We start from the raw sequence: 19018 nt of genomic DNA on the forward strand, positions 1-19018 counted from the left end.
GCAAGGTGGAGGTCAGCCTCTTCTCCTAAGTAACAGTTGGTAGAACAAGAGGAAACAGCTTCAAGTTGTGTGTGGGGAGGCTTAAATTGGATATTAGGAAAAATTTCTTCAATGAAAGGGTTGTCATGCATTGGAACATGTTCAAGTAAGTGGCTGAGTCTCTATCCCCAAAGGTATTTGAAAGACATGTTAGGGACAGGTTTAGTGGCAGACCTGGCAGTGTTAGGTAAACGGTTGGGCTCTACAACCTTAAGGGTCTTTTCCAACCTAAATAATTCTATGATTCGACAGCATGGAAAAGGCATCTGCTCAAAACTTTACCAAAACAACACGTAAAGGAAAAAAAAAGGAAATCAAGAAATGCCTTATTGTACCATTCATATTTCCAGTTTACCACCTAAATCTGGCTTAAAAATCAGATAGTTTGGTCAGCTAATTAGTACCTTACTTTCAAAGAGTATTTCAGATCTCCAACATATTTTATTTTTATGGCTTTGGTTGTGACATGTTTTTGATTGCAATTAATCGCTTTTATAGTACATAACCAGAATTTCTACCTGGTTGCCAGAACACAATAGCTTATCCAACTTCATGGAATTTTTATCGCCTACTAGGTATTTAAGATGCTTTGAGAGCTAGTTCTTTTCTTTCTTTTTCTTACCACATACTCAGAGCTACAATGAGAAAATGTTGCCAGGGAGGGAAGGAGAATATTCTTGTGGCAGCGTGACATAAAAACAATAAATACAAGCTACACCCCTGAACTTACTTAACCCATTCGTCAATCCTCATACAGGTATCCAAAGGATTCTTGCTTTCTCTAAGAGTCTGTATCTGCTTGTACACCACCTTTTCATGAAATAATTTTTATGGATGTTACTATCGTACCCTCTTTTGAGTCTTGAAAGAAATCCACTTTCACGTAATAATGATCCTAATGTATTCCACACAGGGATGGAATGAAACTGCATCAGAAAGTCAAAACCATGGACAGCAGCATCCACGTTTCAATTAATATATTTTCCTCTTCTGGTAAAAGTCACCTATCACCCAACTTTTCATTCTTTTCTTGGTTCTCTTCTTGTATAACTATTATATACACAGAGGTATTTCTGGCAGGTGGGGGTGCACTTTCTTCTGCCCAATGGAAGAACAAGAGGCAATAGATACAATGTGGAACACAGCAAATTCCAGCTCAATAACAAAAAAAAATAAAATTTAATTATAATAATTGTCAAACACTGGAGTAGGTCTCAGATGATATGGAATCTCCATTCCTGGAAGATACATAAAAGGAGAGTTGAGCAAGGTGCTCTGACTCGAGCTGCTACTAAGGGGCTGAACTAAATGGAAATCCTCTCCAGTAAGATCCTACAATTCACACTTGCTGAAAATAAATCTGTGTCGTTTACGTTACACAGACTGCAGCATGAAAAAAGTTTTCCAAAACACACTGGTTAATTTTTAAGACAGCAGCTTGATTCCTACCATAGCAACCATTAGGCAATTGAAATTGTGAGGAACATCAGTGAAAGATTATTTCACAAGACAAGGAATATGACATCTACAGTGTGAACCAACATTAGAAAGAGACTTTTATTCATTTACGAAATAATTTTGTTTAAATATTAGATTTAGCTTTATCAGCAAAAGTGCATTTTGAAACTAAGACATGCAAAGCTAACATAAATGTTATTCCTACTAGCAAAATGTTGAATTGTGAGCTTCACCACAAATCTACATTCTTCCTATTTCAAAAAAATAGATTTGAATTATAGCCAAATCACAAGAAGTTTTTTAATAAAAAGACCATATAAGTTCTGCCACTTACAAGTCTACATTTATGCAGTATGAATGAAGGCTAACTGCAGTAGTTACAATGCTTTCTGAAATTTTTATTGAATTGATCACTGAAATCTAAAGATCACTGAAACTTTTTCCTACTTTTTTTGCATCAGAATCACACATGTTCCTCCAGGTAATGCACATCTTCTACTAAAACCATCCATGAGATTCAACCACATTAAATGAGAGAATTAGCAAGAATGAATAAATCCCAAATAAATTGCTCAACTCGTTGGTTACCAAACAAGTCTGAAAACATGTCTGTTTTCAGCTCTCACCAATTCCCTTTCATATGGATTAAAGCACAAATCTTCATAACTTCTCAAGTAACACCTCAATAGAACAAGCTTCTTAAATCTCTAAAATGAGATACACCCTCACAGACCCTGAATTCTTATAGCTTTTCTAAACTTCTTCTTAAGACTAATTCTGAATAGTCTTAGGAACTTCAACCTAGCCATAATGTACACACCACAGTCCAATAATACTGTATACAGCAGTTATACCTCCCCTACATCCCTTCTACTGGTTGTGTTATTCAAAAATACTGTCTGCAACTTATAAGTGGAATCTACAATATTAGTCTCCAGACCTGGGATCACACATTTGGCTCATTTAATTGCAAGGCAATTTAACAGTTAGTGATCTCTTTCTATCAAATTCAGAGATTTATTAGGAGCCATGTATTCTTCCTAAGAGGCAATGACCAAGAACCTCCTGCCATTTAGCTATACAGGAACCTTCCTTAGGGTTTGAAAGTTCCCTGCTTACTGACAGGTTTTGCATTCATTAATGAATTTTAATACAGTTAACATGAGTTACAACAAATATGCTTAGGAAAAATCAATCTTATTAAAAGACTGTATCATTAGGATCAATTTCAAGTGAATCATCCTATAATTAACCTCTGTCTTGATTGGGTTTTTATACATACTAGCAAGCATCTAATTTTTCTCATTCCCTTTAGATTTGGTTTATTTCAACAGTTGTTTGAAATTTGATGTCTCAGGCACTATAAAAATAATACTAACTTAGAGCCAAATAATATCCACCGGGTTACCATGTCTAGTTTTTTCAAATTTTCAGTCAGTGTTTTAGATTTGGACTATTTAAGTTTAAAATTATATCCATTCAAGATAAAAAGTTACCTGCTACCTGGTCCATTGGAAGAAAATATTTAGGCTAAAAAAATTTTAAAATAAAAAGATTGCTATCTGTATAAAGAATTCTATGCTGCTTCTCGGCATCTTTTGCAAAAAGCTGCTCTCCCTATGCTCCACTCACAAAAGAGATAGACAATTAAGAGGGGAAAAAAAAACAACACCAGAACACCCCCAAAAACAAAACATCTACAAATTAGACATTAAATCATAAAATGTAGTAAGATTATCAGAAGGTTACTAGATCACTCCTCTCCTCTAACAGGATATCACACAAGCTCTTGCGTCTGAATACCTTTTATGAACTTCCAAAGACAGACATGTGCTCTTCCCAGCCTATTGCAGTGCTTCATAAGCCACAATGCATTAATCTCCACTGGTAAAAATGTAAGCTTATTAGGTTTTATGGTCTTCCAAAAGACCTAGAATAGCAACACTTACTCTCTGCATTAAATCAGCCTCATATTATTTCAGCCTCTCTTGGTCTTGGATCCAGCGTTATGATCTTGGATAATATTTTCTTCTGGACTCTCCAATTTGGCAAGATAATTTTGATTTGTTTGCATGTACCAAGTGCCTGGTTCCAAACTGGACACAATGACCTTGGTGATTCCATTCCTAAGCTATGCAGAGAGATTTACACGGTGTTTTATGACAGCACTTCCATTTATTCATCCTGATGTGATGTTACATTTTCAGAACTATTTTTTGTGCACAATACTGTTGATTTAAGGTCAGTGCTTAACCCTCAATCTTTTTTTTCAGAACTCTCAGCCATTTCTTATCCTGTACTTGCCTATTTTCTTTTTCCTTAATTTAAAAGCAGTATTTTAAGTTTGCCCTTAATGGCTTGTATCCCATTTTCCCCTGACCATTCTAATGTGTTGCTTCATGTAAAATTCTACTCTAGTTTTCCAACCTCTCCGCAGTGTCTCAGTCTGGTATCATTTTTCACTGCAGTAAATGTGCAAGTCAATGGATACATTAGCAACCTCTTTTCTTGAAAAGAAAAACGTGAAAGACTGTTGTTTGTGCTGTTGCATTAGAACTGACTTATACAGAAAGCACTTTTAATAGAGAATATATTTCAGAGAGTCAGAGAAGCAATAAGCCATCTTTCAAGCAGGAATCCAAGCTAAATTACTACCAGAATAGAAGAGTGAACTGAGACAAAATGTTTCAGAACAAGAAGCAGACTTTGCTGATCCTCAGGCAAGGGGGAAATCTGTAGCAAGCAAGAAAGGTAGTAGATACTCCAGAACCACAGATAAATGGTCTTGATAAAAGGGCAGGGCTAATTCAGCAACATACCCTTCTGAAAACATATTTTCCTTTTCCATCAGGAGTCATACACTGATCTATTTAGATATGTAGAAACAGTGAATATCTATCCAAGATTTTAGGTGCCCTTACAATAAATAAAACTCAAGATATATGGGCCTTTCGTGGAGATTAGTTTTATCTTCAAAAGCCTATCACAGATTAATCTAACTTACATAATGCCCAAGAAAGGATAAGAAAGTATTTTAGAATGTAATAAAAAATGTCCAGTTGATCTTTCTTTTTTAATAAACTACAAAATTGCAGTTCACAACTGAAATGGATTAGACCAAGTGTGAAATATGATTTGGAAAAAAAAGGGAAAGGCTACCATGGAAATGTTTGTACATGTGCAAAGAATCACAAAAAAAATATTAAATTAGTAGATGGATTAAATACAGTTTTTCCAAGTCAGACTGTGATAGCAAAAAGTAATTCCAAATGCAGCTTGTTATGCAATCTGACAGGAAGCAGGAATCCAACACAATCCATAGATTGCATAATCAAGTAATATGGGGAAGGTATCACCTTCACTCTAGTACTCAGTTACTTGTCTCAACCTACCAGCACTACCTATATCTTACCTAGACACTAAGCTTAATTCAGCTTTGCTCCACTGCTCAATCTCCCTTTAGTAGTTGAGCAAGGCGTACAAAACCACTGGCTTAACTAGTGCTCGGGGCACTACAATTTATAGACCTGAACAAATCCTTTTAATTAACCTCCCATACAGATGGAACAGAAAAGGCAAGAAGAGGTTTCATGCAGTTTTCAACCACTGTGCCTTGTTCTTGCCAAAGGAAGGAATGCATCTCTACAGAAGGTACAACCATCATCACAGCTTACAGACAAATCAAGGTAGTGTGAACACAACATGAAGTATAAAACTATAAGTTAAGTACATACGCATTCATGCAGGCTCCAACAAACAAACAAATTTTAGTTTTCAAAATTGTAAACCAAGACACAGACAGATTACTGTATTATGTAACATCATATACAAGGGACCAGCCAATTCTGATTAGAAGTGAGTTTTGACAAGTCATGCAATTCTTCACGTGTACCTTTCATTCATTTTCAGGACTTGGAGATAATACATGTGATACTACACAGATACTACACATGGGGCTGGAGAGTTGGAGGGCAGCAGGTGGAGGGGGGAAGATTATTACAGATTTTCTAGTTATCTGTTATGATTTTTTCCCTCTGAATCATTGTTTCTATTCTGTATCAACAGGTCATTCCCACCAACAGCAATGCCTGGAAGGGATCTACCAAAATTAGCCAATTCTAGTCTAAAGTTTTCATAGAAGCCATGCCTGTTCCTCTCCAAGATCAAATTATCAATTCCCAGTCTAACAACTTTAAGACACCATTACTGGAACCTGCTGGACAGATCCACTGACTACTGGCTGCTGCCTGGAGGGACAGGTTATGCTCCCATACTATTTACTCCTGCCTGCAGAGTCTTGTTTCTTCCTCTGCACCACTGGAACACTTCTGGAACACTTTTCTGAGCTGATCCAATCCACAAACCCAGAAACAAAATTAGCCACCTCTTTTCTGCGTTTGTAAAATAATTCAGTTAACCAGTTTCATCAGAATAGGGAAGAAAGCTGGGTTCAGAAATGGAAACAACTCCTTTCAGCAACAGGAAACAGTTACAACAGCTAACACAGTTTCAAGGCACCTAACCAGACACTAGATGCTTGGAAAACTACCACCATATTCTTTGTTCTGTCCTGACCCCAAGGTCCTTAGAACATCATTTGAAATCCCATATTTTCTTTTTTTTTTAAACTATTCATTACACTCTTACACTAACATAGTACTTCTAGAGTTATAACTGTATAAATAAATCATAATAATTGAGAGTACTTTAGATGTCATCAACCTGACAATCAGTACTGAAGTTGGGTGAACTGTAAAAGCATCTCATCTGCAACAAATTTGCTTGAACTTCTTGTTCAGTTGTGAAAGTTCAAGACATTTTCACAACTTTTTTATCCTTATCATAATTAAGAATAATGATCATAACAGTCTTTTCTACAATTGCATCAAAAAAAGAATAATGTCATAACGCTCTTGGTTTCCAAGTTCACACCTGAATCCATCTTTCAGTGAAGTTCATTTCATCAAGCAACTTCTCAAAATGAAGAGAGTTTTATTTAAATAAAAAATTGTATCCTAAAAGATGAGTATTATCATACTTGCACAGACCTTCAAAACTGTAAGAATATCAAGTATTAACTTTTTAATACTTGTCACTATATGAGAAAAATCTAGCACTGGATCTAGGATATCCAAGAGCACACAACACTTTCCAGCCAAGTATTGTTGGTTAGTTACTTATAACTCTCATAGAAACTTCATGGAACAGGGCCTGTGCCCAGTTTCTACAGAAGTATGGCATACCTTTGAATAATACATGTAATACCTGCAATACAGGTGAAAGGGCCCAAAAATACTGTCAAAGAAATAAGGGCTTTGTACCTAAGATGAAGAATACATTAAAAATATTTTGATAGATTCATTTTTTTTTAGAGATGAGATGCAAGGAGGAGAAGGGAGAAAAATAGGTGTAAGGAAAAACAAAAGGTGAAACAGGTGACTGACCCAATTTAGTCAGTAATCTGACACAAAAGTGAAGGAGCTGACCTCTCTTTTGCAAAGTTTGCTTTTTTCAGCTGACAAGGATTTATCAACAGAAGAGCAGTTTTCAGTTGTGGACGCAACATCACAAAGAACAAGAAGTACTTACTTAAGAACAATAATTTTTATTCAAATTAATACTTTTGGGGACTCTTCTTCCTCACTTCCATTTTGAAGCATAGGTAGTTCTCTGAAAGTAGAAAAGGAAAAGAAGATCATTAGTTTTTATCACAGAATCATTTAGTTTTGAAAAGACCTTTAAGATCAGCCAGTCCAGCCATAAACCTACCACTGCCAAGTCCACCACTAAACCATGTCCTTAAGAGCTACATCTATACAACTTTTAAATATTCCCAGGGATGGAGGCTCAACAACTTCCCTGTGCAGTCTGTTACAGTGCTTGACAACCCTTTTAGTGAAGAAACAATTGTTTTAAACAAAACCTTACTTTTGGGTTATCAAGGCAGAGAGTTACTACATAATTTCATGACAGTTGTCTAATTCAGAATGGCAGCACACTACTGAACCAAATGTTGATTCCCAGCCATTTAAGAGAAAAGCAATCAAAAGCTGCACATATCAGACTGTGAAACAGCAATAAATTGGCTGTTGAAAAAGCTTATTTGTGAACCTGATTTCAAGGGAAGGAATAAAAGCAGGAAAGAAAAATAAATAGGAAACCAATTCAAGCAACAATAGTACCAGGAACAGGAGAGAAGAAGAGAAAATCATAAATGCTTTAGATAACTGACTTTTACTGCAATGAGAATTCTGCCAAATAAGTCTTATTTTTGAATGATAATTAAGTGATTTAATATTTCAAAAATAAGCTTCAACAGCTGTAGCGTTAAATGAAGAAGGTGAACAGGCAACTCTAAATCTCTCAAAAGCAGCAACAGTGATTAAAAAAAACAAAACAAAAAAACCCCAAAACCCTGAATTTTGTGTTTTCTTCTTCGTGTAATAAATTATTTAAAATAATCAGCACCTACAAAGTCAGAGCCCATGAACTTCCAAAAATGGAACGCCTGTGGAAAAGAGGGAGATAGCCTATTTTCATTTCCATTTGAGATTGACAGTTTTCGTATACTTTAGCTAAGGCAGCACTCAATGAAAATTATAACTTTTCTTGTGATGAAGTATCTCAGGCATTCAAATAAAAAAAATTACAACATTGTTATTCCATGTATAAAAAGTAAAATCAGGGTTTTACCTTTCCAGAAAAAATAAACTATTTCTTTTATTGTACCTCTCATCAAATCAGTTACACTGCCTGCTTCACAAAAATGGAAAGGTGAAACTTTCAGCTGAAAGTAAGTCAAGAAGCCAGGCAGAATGAAATACAGAGCCCATCTGTTCCAAGAGTTACCCCTACAGTGAACCCATTAGAGTATGGTCTAGAACGATAGTTACTTTTACTTTTGTATGAAGCATTATGATGTATCTTCTTACAAGTTCATATTTGCAACCTCATTAACAAGTAAAAGGTAGTACATTATGTGAGTATGGAAAAATAGATTTAGACAGATTGGCTCATGGTAAACATGAAGTGGAAACATTTACATTTCATATAATGAAAAGAACTATTATTAAATTTACAAGCTGATTTATTTGTAAGTAATAAAATTGCAAGCAGTACCAAAAGACCTTCCAGTCCTACCAGGCTCAGAAAATCACCATGCTCTACAAAAACTTCCCAAAATTTTAAACTGTGATAACCTAAAATACATAAAAACACATAGAACAATAAAAAGAAAGCAAGAATATCTGGGTCGGTTTTTTCCACACTAATCTACCATTGGCGTGAAGTAACTATTCAATAGCTGTTGACAAAGCAGAGGAGAAAAAAACCCAAAAAGTTCCAATGTAGTTTATACCTCTGCTGCAGGAAAATTTGTCCACATACTGTCAATGATAAATTAAAAAAAAAAAAATTACAAAACAGTGAAATATGTGGAGTTGATTTGACACAAAACAACCCAGCCTAGGCTGGACAAGACATTGGTAGCTCTACTTCATGCTCCCTGTATGACAGTTAAATTTTAATGTGAGTTACAAGCTTTGTTTTGCAACCAACGATGCACTTATTTTAGAGTATTTTCTTGTAGCCCGTAGTCTGCTCAGACTAACTCACAAAGAAGTAACAAATACTGTACTGTAATCAGGATGCATGAAAACAGCAAATTTTCCTGTCAATCCACAAATCTATAACTAAGAGAAAAGAAATATAGCTCTTTGGGGCTTTTTTCCACAGTTCCACAAAAAGAATAGACAGTAATTTTGCATAAGTTGTGATTATCTTAAAACAGCCTACTCTGAGACATTCAAAACTTCAAAACTATCAAAGAGTTTGCAAGTTTCCAGCTTAGTATTGCTAATAAATCCCTGAAAATGGAATTTTATTTATAATGTAAAAGATAAAACTATTTTAAAAAAATCTTTGCATTTGTTGTTCAATCACCTCAACAATATTTACAAATATCACTAATTAGACAGTGGTTTCTTCCAGATAAATCTGCTCCTCTTGCAGAGATCTTTATGGAAATAAAGGTCATGAAGTGACCTTGCAGATGAGAAATTTTGGTTATATGCCCAGTTCTGACTGAATTGTTGGGTGAACATGGACTAGTCAATACAATTATTTTTTAGAAAAATTAATCTATTTATTTAAAAAAAAATCCTTATAAAGGGTTCAATACCATCTGCAGTGTTTAATCTAGTCTCCTGTATTGCAAGAACCCATTCAAAACCAAGTCCAAAACATTTCATCAGTATTTTTCATGTAATTTGAAATTAAATTTGAAAAAGACACAAAACTTGAATGTACAACAGCAAGATAAGAGAGTTCCAGGATGCCACATTTTAAGTGCCTGCAACTACATGTTAGATGAAAAGACCTACATTACCTCAGGAATACAGAAGGGTGCAGCAGTGGGAAGAAAAGGGAAACACTTCTCCCTTCCCTTCCCATTTGTCTGGGGTAAACTGATTTAACTTTAAACACAGACACTAGATCCTTATGCCAGGCCAGGACTACTTGCCTAATACCACAGAAAGAATGAGACATCACTCGAAATCCCACCTTTAGTGAATGGCAAATTGTCTCTGCTTCAAAAAAGATAAACTATGCACCAAGAAGAGAAAAAATAAAAATAAAAAATATTCCCTTCTGATCTGAACAGGATATCAGTGGTAGCCCTAAGGAACAGAATTTGTAAACTTGGAAGTTTTATGACAAATAACAATCAAATATTTTCTTGTCTGCTCTATCCTCTTTCTCAGAGATTTCTGTTATTCTATGACTACAAAATCTCATATGTTTATTCTTAATTTCTGACTCGAGGACCAACCTCATAATCTTACACAGTCTTCTTATATAAATATATAAAACATCATCTTGAACCACTGAGTTTCTTTGTCCCCATTACTGAGACTAGACCTCATCCTCTCATTTTCAAACAAGATTTTTTATTAAGTTTATCCCTCAGATATATTTATTTTCAGATGTTTCTCTCCCATATATGCCCTCAAACCCAAAAGAAACTTTTGTTATTCTTCCTAGGTCTTACTTGCCAAATTCTTTCATTCTCCTTTAAGAAGGCAACCTCAGCTTAATCACACTAACAGTTCTTTCTTATCCCAAGGACTCAGTCTTTTCTGGGTGTGACTGTGATCAGAGCTATAGCCATTCTAAATGTAAATCAACCTTTACTAGCTGGTCCTAGCAATCTTTTTTAAAAGCTAGAAACCAGGAGGTGTGGTTTAGAATCAAGTTACACTCACAAAGTCACATGATCTGAGAAAGAAACAGATCAGGATCTGGGTCATACAAAAACAATCCACCTTTCTGGTACCAGTTCTCATCAGTGCTCAAGTATGTGAATTTGCAATCTATTTTTTTTTATTAAACTTAAATCATTTTCTATTACTCCAAACACGCAAATCTACTACTAAGTGTGAAAATCCTACCTTCTCCAGTACAAGCAATTTCTGAAGCACACAGACCAGCTTTTTAGTGAAGTCACTTGCATATTTTAGTGCTGGCTCTACAGTTTCAAGTAGCTGGCAGAGAACTCACTGAACCTGTATTAGGGAAAACATTATATGAAAAGAATCAATTTTAAACAATAAAACCATTTAAACAACAAAATCAGTAAATTAGTGAAGAAAAAAAATTATTCCATCTGTAAGCCAAGTGAGGCTCAGAACATGATTCTTCCAGTTTTAAGATATACTGCTGTATTCTAATAGAAAAGTAGTTATTTAACTGAAAAACTGAACTTTGTTTCTCTTATACCAATAAGAGAATCCATCTCTTATACTCAATCCATCTGTCTGGTAGCATTATTAGTTGCTGATACTAAGCAAATTTATTTAAATAAATATGGAAAGAACTAATATCCCAGGGAAACAAAGGGACAGATCATCTTTTTAATGATTATATAAAAAAAAATATAAGGTTATCAATATATATTATATAATGGCTTGGGGCTTGGTTGGGTGTTTTTTTCCTTATGATTCCTTACTGCTAGAGCTAAAAAAGGTGGAATATATTCAATCCATAATATGCAAGGATCAAAGCCAAATCATCTAACTTCTACTGCACGCAGAAGAAAGCTCTCAGGTATTAGTTGTTTTGCAGAGAAGTGCAAAGGATTCTTTCTGCAGTTCAACTCTGTAAAGGAGGTTCCCCTTCAAACAAGCTTTGATTACCACTGGTTTGAGAAGGACATACAGTTGTTCAATAAAATTCCACTTCAATTAAACAAGATCTGGGAGCATTATTCCTCACTATTCCTCAAAACAAGCCTAAAAGACAAAGATCACCTCACACTTGTTTTTCTTTATCAGATATGACTTTGACACTTTGACCTTGTTCTAAGAGTACACCATTTTTAATAGCACAAATAACAGTCAGGAGCAAAATTCAGTATCATTTAGTGCTTATCCTTTACAGAAGAAAATATAAAATAGTTGCTATAAGGTATAAAGTCCCTTCATGATATTGAAATTTTCACACATAATCATTTCTCAAGGCATAAACTCAGCACTGTCTACAAAACTGATACAGTACACAGAACAGTACAAAATCCACTGATTTCTTTTATGGACGTATTAAAGGCACAAACAATTAAGTTATTAAATAACATCCCAAATATAAGCGTATTTTTAATCAACGTGACACAATGCAGTTCTCAAGTTCTTTCCTATTCCCCTCCTTCAAGACACACTGACTGGCCCAACCACTTCACTTATTTTTCCCTTTTATTTACATGTCCCTAGCTGATACATCTTATTATTCCTGGAAGACAGGTCACTGTTGTTCAGTGTCTGCAGCCCTATATTTTTCACTTTATAAAGGTTCATGTATGCTAGAGTGACATTGCTCACACATTACACTATTGCATGTGTAGCACAAATTTGGGGAAAATTTGGAAAAACACTTCAAGCACTGGACCTCTCTTAGTTCTCTAAAATCCAGGAAAACATATGTTTCTTTTCCCCAGAGTTCCACTTTTTCCCAGCCATATGAAGTGCCATCTGTGCTTCCCAGCCTGGCAGGCTAAAAATTTGCTGTCATTCAAATCACCAGTGAGCAAATTAAAGGCAAAGAGTGTCCTCTTTGATAAAATAACAAGATTTACAAATGGCAACCTAGATCACAGCTCCAAAGTAATGAGTGGCAAGCGTGGGCAGTTAAAGGGTCACAGGGAAGAGAAGGTGGTAAACAGCAGACTATCTTCAGAGCTTCCCTGTGAACTTCTGATTCTCAGTAAACTAACACAAGAACTATGGGGAATAAAAATAAGGGTTGCTGGAAATCTCAGAAAGTAAACAAAAATATAACTCAACTGATACAACACATTTAGTGGGATACTCCATAGCGTTAGAGAGCATACTTGGCTTAGAAAGGACGGATATATATGGTAGAGCAGGAAATCTTGTCTTGAATATCTTAAGATTTGTATACTTGTTCTGAGATCCAGAATGCAACAGAAGCCAAACACTCCACATAACATTAGAATGAGAAAGGTACAGTGAGAAGGAAAGTGCAGACCTCCTATAAATTACCAAATCAGAAAATTTAAGTGGATGAGGATTTGGAGGGACTGTTGAGAGAGATTGTTTCTTTCTTTTTTTTTTTTTGGGTTTCTTTTTTTTTTTTTTATTCTAGACAGCTAGCAGAATCATTCAAAGCACAAAATTGAATAATAATGATTCACAGAGTAGGCCTTTTAGGAAGCAGATCACAGATAAAACTGAGTTAACCTAGTTGGTAACTGGCTTGACTATTGCCTTTACAAAAGTTAACCTTAAAGGTTACATCAATATATTAATGACTAAAACTTTCCCAGACACTAAAATGCAAATCATGTCAGAACAAGTCCTGAAATACTTTTGATAAAGGCCAACTGCACTCTTCCAACCTCTGGGAACAATCTGAGGGTTATCACATGGCTGGGAAAACTTCCAAATGGTACTGCACATAGCTACCTGTTTTGAAGGCTGAAAGATTAACAGAAAGGACAAATCTCAATCTGTGCCAGCTGTCCTCAATAACCAGACAATGGTCCACTTTATTAGTGCTGATGCAGTCAAAAGGGATTTGAAATCAAACCAGCTTAAGGGAACTAAAATTAAGTGCAGATAAAGTCCGGAAAAGTACATAAAAGAAGGGGGAAAAGTAGTAACCATCTTTAGAATTTAACTAAAAGAATGAGAAAATTTAGAGGCAAGAAAACCACACAGAAAGAACACTCTCTGTAGACACAGGCTAATGAATGAAATGACTGAAAAAAAGCTGTCAGGAAAGCCCAATTAAGAATATTGTTAAGTGAAAATACGGTCAACATAAAAACGAAATAAAAGCTGAAATGCTGGCAAAACCTCTCTCTTGAAATAAGGTTAAGAAATAAAATAAGAAAAACAAACCTGGGTTTGAATTTGAGGAAGGAAATAGTTTGTGCAGTACAGCTCATGATTATTTGTTACAAATTGCAGTAATTAGTCCAAAAGAGAAAGTCTATCCTACCAAAAGACAAGGCCATGAGCAATGTAGGACAGTCACAGAAAAAAAAAAAAAGATCAGCAAGCTTCACAGAAGAAGGAAGACGGTACCGTACATGTCACTGAAAGACAATTGTGATGTTGAAAACACAACACAAAGGAACATGGCTGTAAGCTAATAAAAAATCTAACTTGCATCTAGTTCATTTATATAAAAAAGCAAGGGGGCCTTGCTATTAATTAGGAAGGATCATTTTAAACTCTGGGGTTTAATTCAGCTTATCAAACTTCTGACATAATGGAGGTAAAGTTTTTTAAAAATTAAAAAAGATACACTTTACTATCCACTACAAATACCATCTATGCCTACAAATAACATTACCCAAATCTTTTACAGTCAGAGAAATTTATATTGAAAAAGATGGGAACACACAAGAGAAATACCAACACCAACAGAACTACTAAAAACCCTTTATGTATGAATTGAAACAACTCATTTAGTAGATTAAAAGAAAGAAACCTCATTTTGTACTGTGCCTTAGATGCCCCCACCCTTTTTCTTCCTCTTTTTTCCTTCCTTCTTAAAAAGGTAAGTTCTTCAAACCTGCCCACAGTGAGCACACGGTTTGATTTTGCTATGGAAATTATAGTAGGAATTCATATATTATTTCATCTTTCCTTTTAAGTTTTTCAAGCAAGAACCAAATAAAAACCATAGCACTTTATTCCAAAGTCTATCATTGATCAGCTGAGTGACTCTGCTTTTACTAACTGACTGGTCAAATAACAGTGCATTAACAAGATTGTGGTCAACCTCATGGCTGTGACTCAGAGCCATACCAGCAGCTGTGCAGATTTAAAAGACAGTATCAGTTTCGTACTGCTGCCACTGCTCCTCTGTGGGAAGGCTATGAACGGATGCAAGCAGCGTTCAGCATCCAGGAAGCTGAAAAAAAGGTTAGACAACGCTGCTTCCCTTGAGACAGCAGTGCAGCTTCATGTTCATATCAGACATGATAAATGTTCGTATTTATCAGACAGACTAATAAAGGCAGATCTTCAAACAAATGTCACAAAGACTATCAAATCTGAGATCCTGGCAATTAAGATCAAAGAATTGGTCAGGGATTTTCAATAGGTAAAATCTAAAAGACCTTTCTGAAATTTGCCTGTTAGGCAGCTGATGGTGCCTGATAATGAAGGAAGCTGAAAATTTGTATTGAATTAATTCCATCAGCATGAATATTATACAAAACCCCATGAAATTTATATCATTCAATACACCAGAAAATGCCTTTGAATCTATTCCTTGATACTACACATCAAGTTTAATAGAGCCTAAATGTTAGGGAAAAAAACATGCACTAATACTAGAGTACATTTCATTTCAGAAAGGTTTCAGGTGTTTTAAGTTTCTCATATTTGCATAAATTCTGACACATCTTTTCCTTGAGCACGCTTCACCACAAACAGACTAAAATAGTGTGATATTAAGAGACTGTTGCTAAATGTATGCTTCAAGCTTCCTCCTGAAGTGATTGCTATTTTTCTATCTCCCACTTTCACTATCCGTTAGGCAATCTTGTATTTCCCTCTTACTCCTCTGACTCCTAATCTATGAAGGAAATTTTTTGAAAATTAGACATGTGTCTTTCCTAATTGGTGATAAAGAGCAAATAAAATTTTTAAAGTTACATGTTGAGTTTAATCAAGCTAAATTTCATTTTTTTATCTCTTTCAGTCTATATTTTATGAAAGAAAGCAAACAGACACTTCAATGACTTTACTGTGTGTTAAAGGGTCCACAAATGAGTGCTCCATTCGTTCCCAAAACAAGTAAATATTGATAGTAAGCCATCTTTCCCTACACTGTACAATGACCACAATACAAGCTACCCTATTGTGTTGAGTTGACCTTGGCTAGATAACCAGTGCCCACCAAGACGATCTATTACTCCCCCTTCTCAGCTGGACAGAGGAGAGAAAATAAGATGGAAAACAACTCCTAGGTTGAAAGAAGGCAGTTTACCAAAGCCAAATTGAAAGTTTGTGCATGCATGAGCAAAGAGGAAAAAAAATAACTTTTATTCTCTCCTTCCCATCAGCAAGTGCTGTCCAGCCACTTCCCAGGAAGCAGGCTTTCAGCATATGTCATGGTTGCTCCAGAGGGCAAACACTGTAAATAACAAATGGCCCACCTTCCTCCTCCTTTTCTTAGCTTTTTCATTTAAGCTGACATCACATGGTATGGAACATCCCTTTGGTTAATTGGCTCAGCTGTCCTAGTTGTGTCCCCACTCAGGATCTTTCCCACCGCCAGCCTATTGTTAGGGGGCAGAATGTTGGAGAAACAGAGCTGATGCTGGGCCAGCACCACTTAACAGGAGGTAAACACCAGTGTGTTATCACCACCTTTCCAGCTACCAATGCAAAGCACAGCACTGTGAGGGCTGCTATGGGAAAAATGAACTCCATCTCAGCCAGATCCAATACACCTACATGACCAGTATAAGGTATAAACCATTATAATTACATAGTTTTGTATATACTTATGTCTATACATGTATTATAGGGATATGGATAGTCTACATGTATAATCTAGTTTTCTAGCAGGAAAGAACTTTATAAATTGCACCAAGCATCACTTCTGTTTTCTTTTATAACAGCAGCTTCAATTAACCACAGATCACCCTTTCGCACTGCAGTCAAGTTGCTGCCAGATACCAAGCAAAGAAAACAAAGCAGAACTCAAACACTCAGAGATACAGAATCATGAAAACGGGTTTTCTGCTAAATCTTTATTTCAGTAAGAGGACAGTAGGAAAGCAAAAAGTAATATATGGAAGAACTCTGGGAAGCATGAAAGAAAAGACACCGAGACAATGCTAAAAAAAAACCAAAATTGATATGTAATGATATAAAAGCAAATTTTATAGCAGTTTTCACTATACACATAGTTTTAATGAGATACAGTTTGACATCAGTGTTGTCCATCACTGAACTCATTAGACTGTTTACTGGACAAAGAAGGAGAAACTTGTCACTACACTTCATACATTTCTGACAAGAAATAGAAAGTCTAAAGATGATAAAGCACAAGATAAAAGATAAAAGACAGATGAGAGAGAAGATGTTGAGGTTCAAACTGCACCCTCAAGAACTGATGACTCTGCCTTCCAAAGATCTTTTCTCTACACACTGTACATGCTACCACCAATTACATATACATAATAAGTGCAGGTTAGGGAAGACAGACCCCTGTAATAGTATAAATATCATTAGAAATCACAGTTCAAAACAAAATATTTTGTTTTGGTTTATCACACTCCAGTAGAAACTTTTCACACTGATATATGTGCTACTAATACACCACAAAAAGTATTTACACTGATTATTCTTAAAGACCATCATATGGTATTTGGGGGTTTTTATGTCAGTACATACTAACTGCACAACTGGACTATCCACCTTCAAAATAAGTCTTCACACAACACATCCAAACACAGATGAAGGATTCTCAGATGGGAATACACAGTTTTTTCATCTATAATCACATCTGACCTAACATAAAAATTTTTAAAATGCCACAACCTAAGGGCCCTGAGCTCTAGATACACTTCAACACCAGATGATGACAGTCAAACACCATATTAAAAACATTTTCAAGCAACAACCAGGAAAAGAACTGTCCAAAGGAGCATTCCATATGCTTCCATTTCACAGCACTTATGATTTCAAAAAGAACAGTTAAAGCTAACACCCTTTTTGATAAGATATGGCTAAGCCAGATAAAGAAATAATCAATCTCATTGTGGTTGCTTCTGCCAGGGAAGGTAAGAAGTTTAAATTAAATACTGCACAATTGTAGGAGACTTCAGGAGAAAAGCCACTACCAAAAGGTTATCAATCTAAAGATTCCCTGTTTTTTATGACTTCAAGGAGCCTAGTATGGCAAAGAAACATTAACTATACAAGCAGTTCTTTACTGTCCTAGAAGTCAGATCAGTGGACACTCCTGTAAGAAACAAAAAACTGTACTGGCTAAATGTCTGACTTGCAGGTGTCACTGAGTTATATCCACTATTTACAAATTTCTCAGCAGGAACCAATAATCTTCATGATCATCCAGGATGCACCTTTGCTGTCTAACACAGTGTAAGCATATTGCAACATTTCACATCAGTGTCATAAGGAAATATATTTAAATGAAAATTTAATGACTGTGGAAAAGCGCTTACATGTTTATATTAGCCATATAAACATGAAGAAAGTCAAAAGGCCTGACTGCAATGAAAGCTGTTCAGTATCTGTACACACCTTTGAGGTAGCACTCTGAAATAAACAAGATACAATTCTGCTTACTATTTTTCACACTTATTTTAAAACATAATCATGTAATTGATACCTTGGTAAACATTTCTGATGGGACACTAAACCATATTTCCATTTACTAGCTCAGATTTTTGAAAATATAAAAAATTAGTCATTTAAATCTATAAAAACAAAAGGACATCAAGATTAATCATTTATTTTCCTAAACAATCTGTAGCAAAACACATTTTGTGTGGAGAGGGACCTGGACAAGCTTGAGAAGTGGGCCTGTGGCAATCTGATGAGATTTAATAAGGCCAAGTGCAAGGTGTTGCACCTGAATCAGGGCAACCCCCTTTCCTGGTTCTGGCCAGGACAGGGTTAATGTTTTGCAGTAACCCAAAGGGAGCACTGCTAGGACACCAAGGTTATTCTGTATCACCTCCTGTCTTGCCCAGGCCAGGAAAAGGGGACTGTCACTTCTAAGGAGAAGGGATTCCTTCCAGTCAAGAAAACGTGGTTGATGAAGTGGTTCAGTATTGTCTATTATTGGGACTGTTTGTCCATGTGAATCATTTCTTTTCTCATACCTTTTGTTATTAATATTGTTGCTGTTACTGTTCCTTTTCTTATCTCCATGCTGTTTCCAGTAAATTGTTCTTATCCCAACCCATGATCTTTGCCTTTTGAGCCTCCAATTGGAGGGAGGAGGGGGAGCTCCA

General features: G+C 35.6%; 1 protein-coding gene across 3 annotated transcripts in view; it reads right to left on the reverse strand.

The window, feature by feature from the left end:
- The window catches only part of FUT8 (fucosyltransferase 8), a 114774-nt gene that overhangs the window by 83850 nt on the left and 11906 nt on the right, over positions 1-19018 (reverse strand). For 2 of the 3 annotated variants that reach the window (XM_027704624.1, XM_027704639.1), the window contains exon 2: positions 7087-7167. The gene's annotated coding sequence lies outside the window, so the exon portion shown is untranslated. Of the gene's footprint in view, positions 1-7086; positions 7168-10946; positions 11061-19018 lie in introns of all 3 variants that reach the window. The other variant, XM_027704632.1, reaches the window with a different exon arrangement.

Source organism: Neopelma chrysocephalum, unplaced genomic scaffold, assembly GCF_003984885.1.
Source record: "Neopelma chrysocephalum unplaced genomic scaffold, ASM398488v2 Primary Assembly neopelma1_24, whole genome shotgun sequence".
NCBI lineage: Eukaryota > Metazoa > Chordata > Aves > Passeriformes > Pipridae > Neopelma > Neopelma chrysocephalum.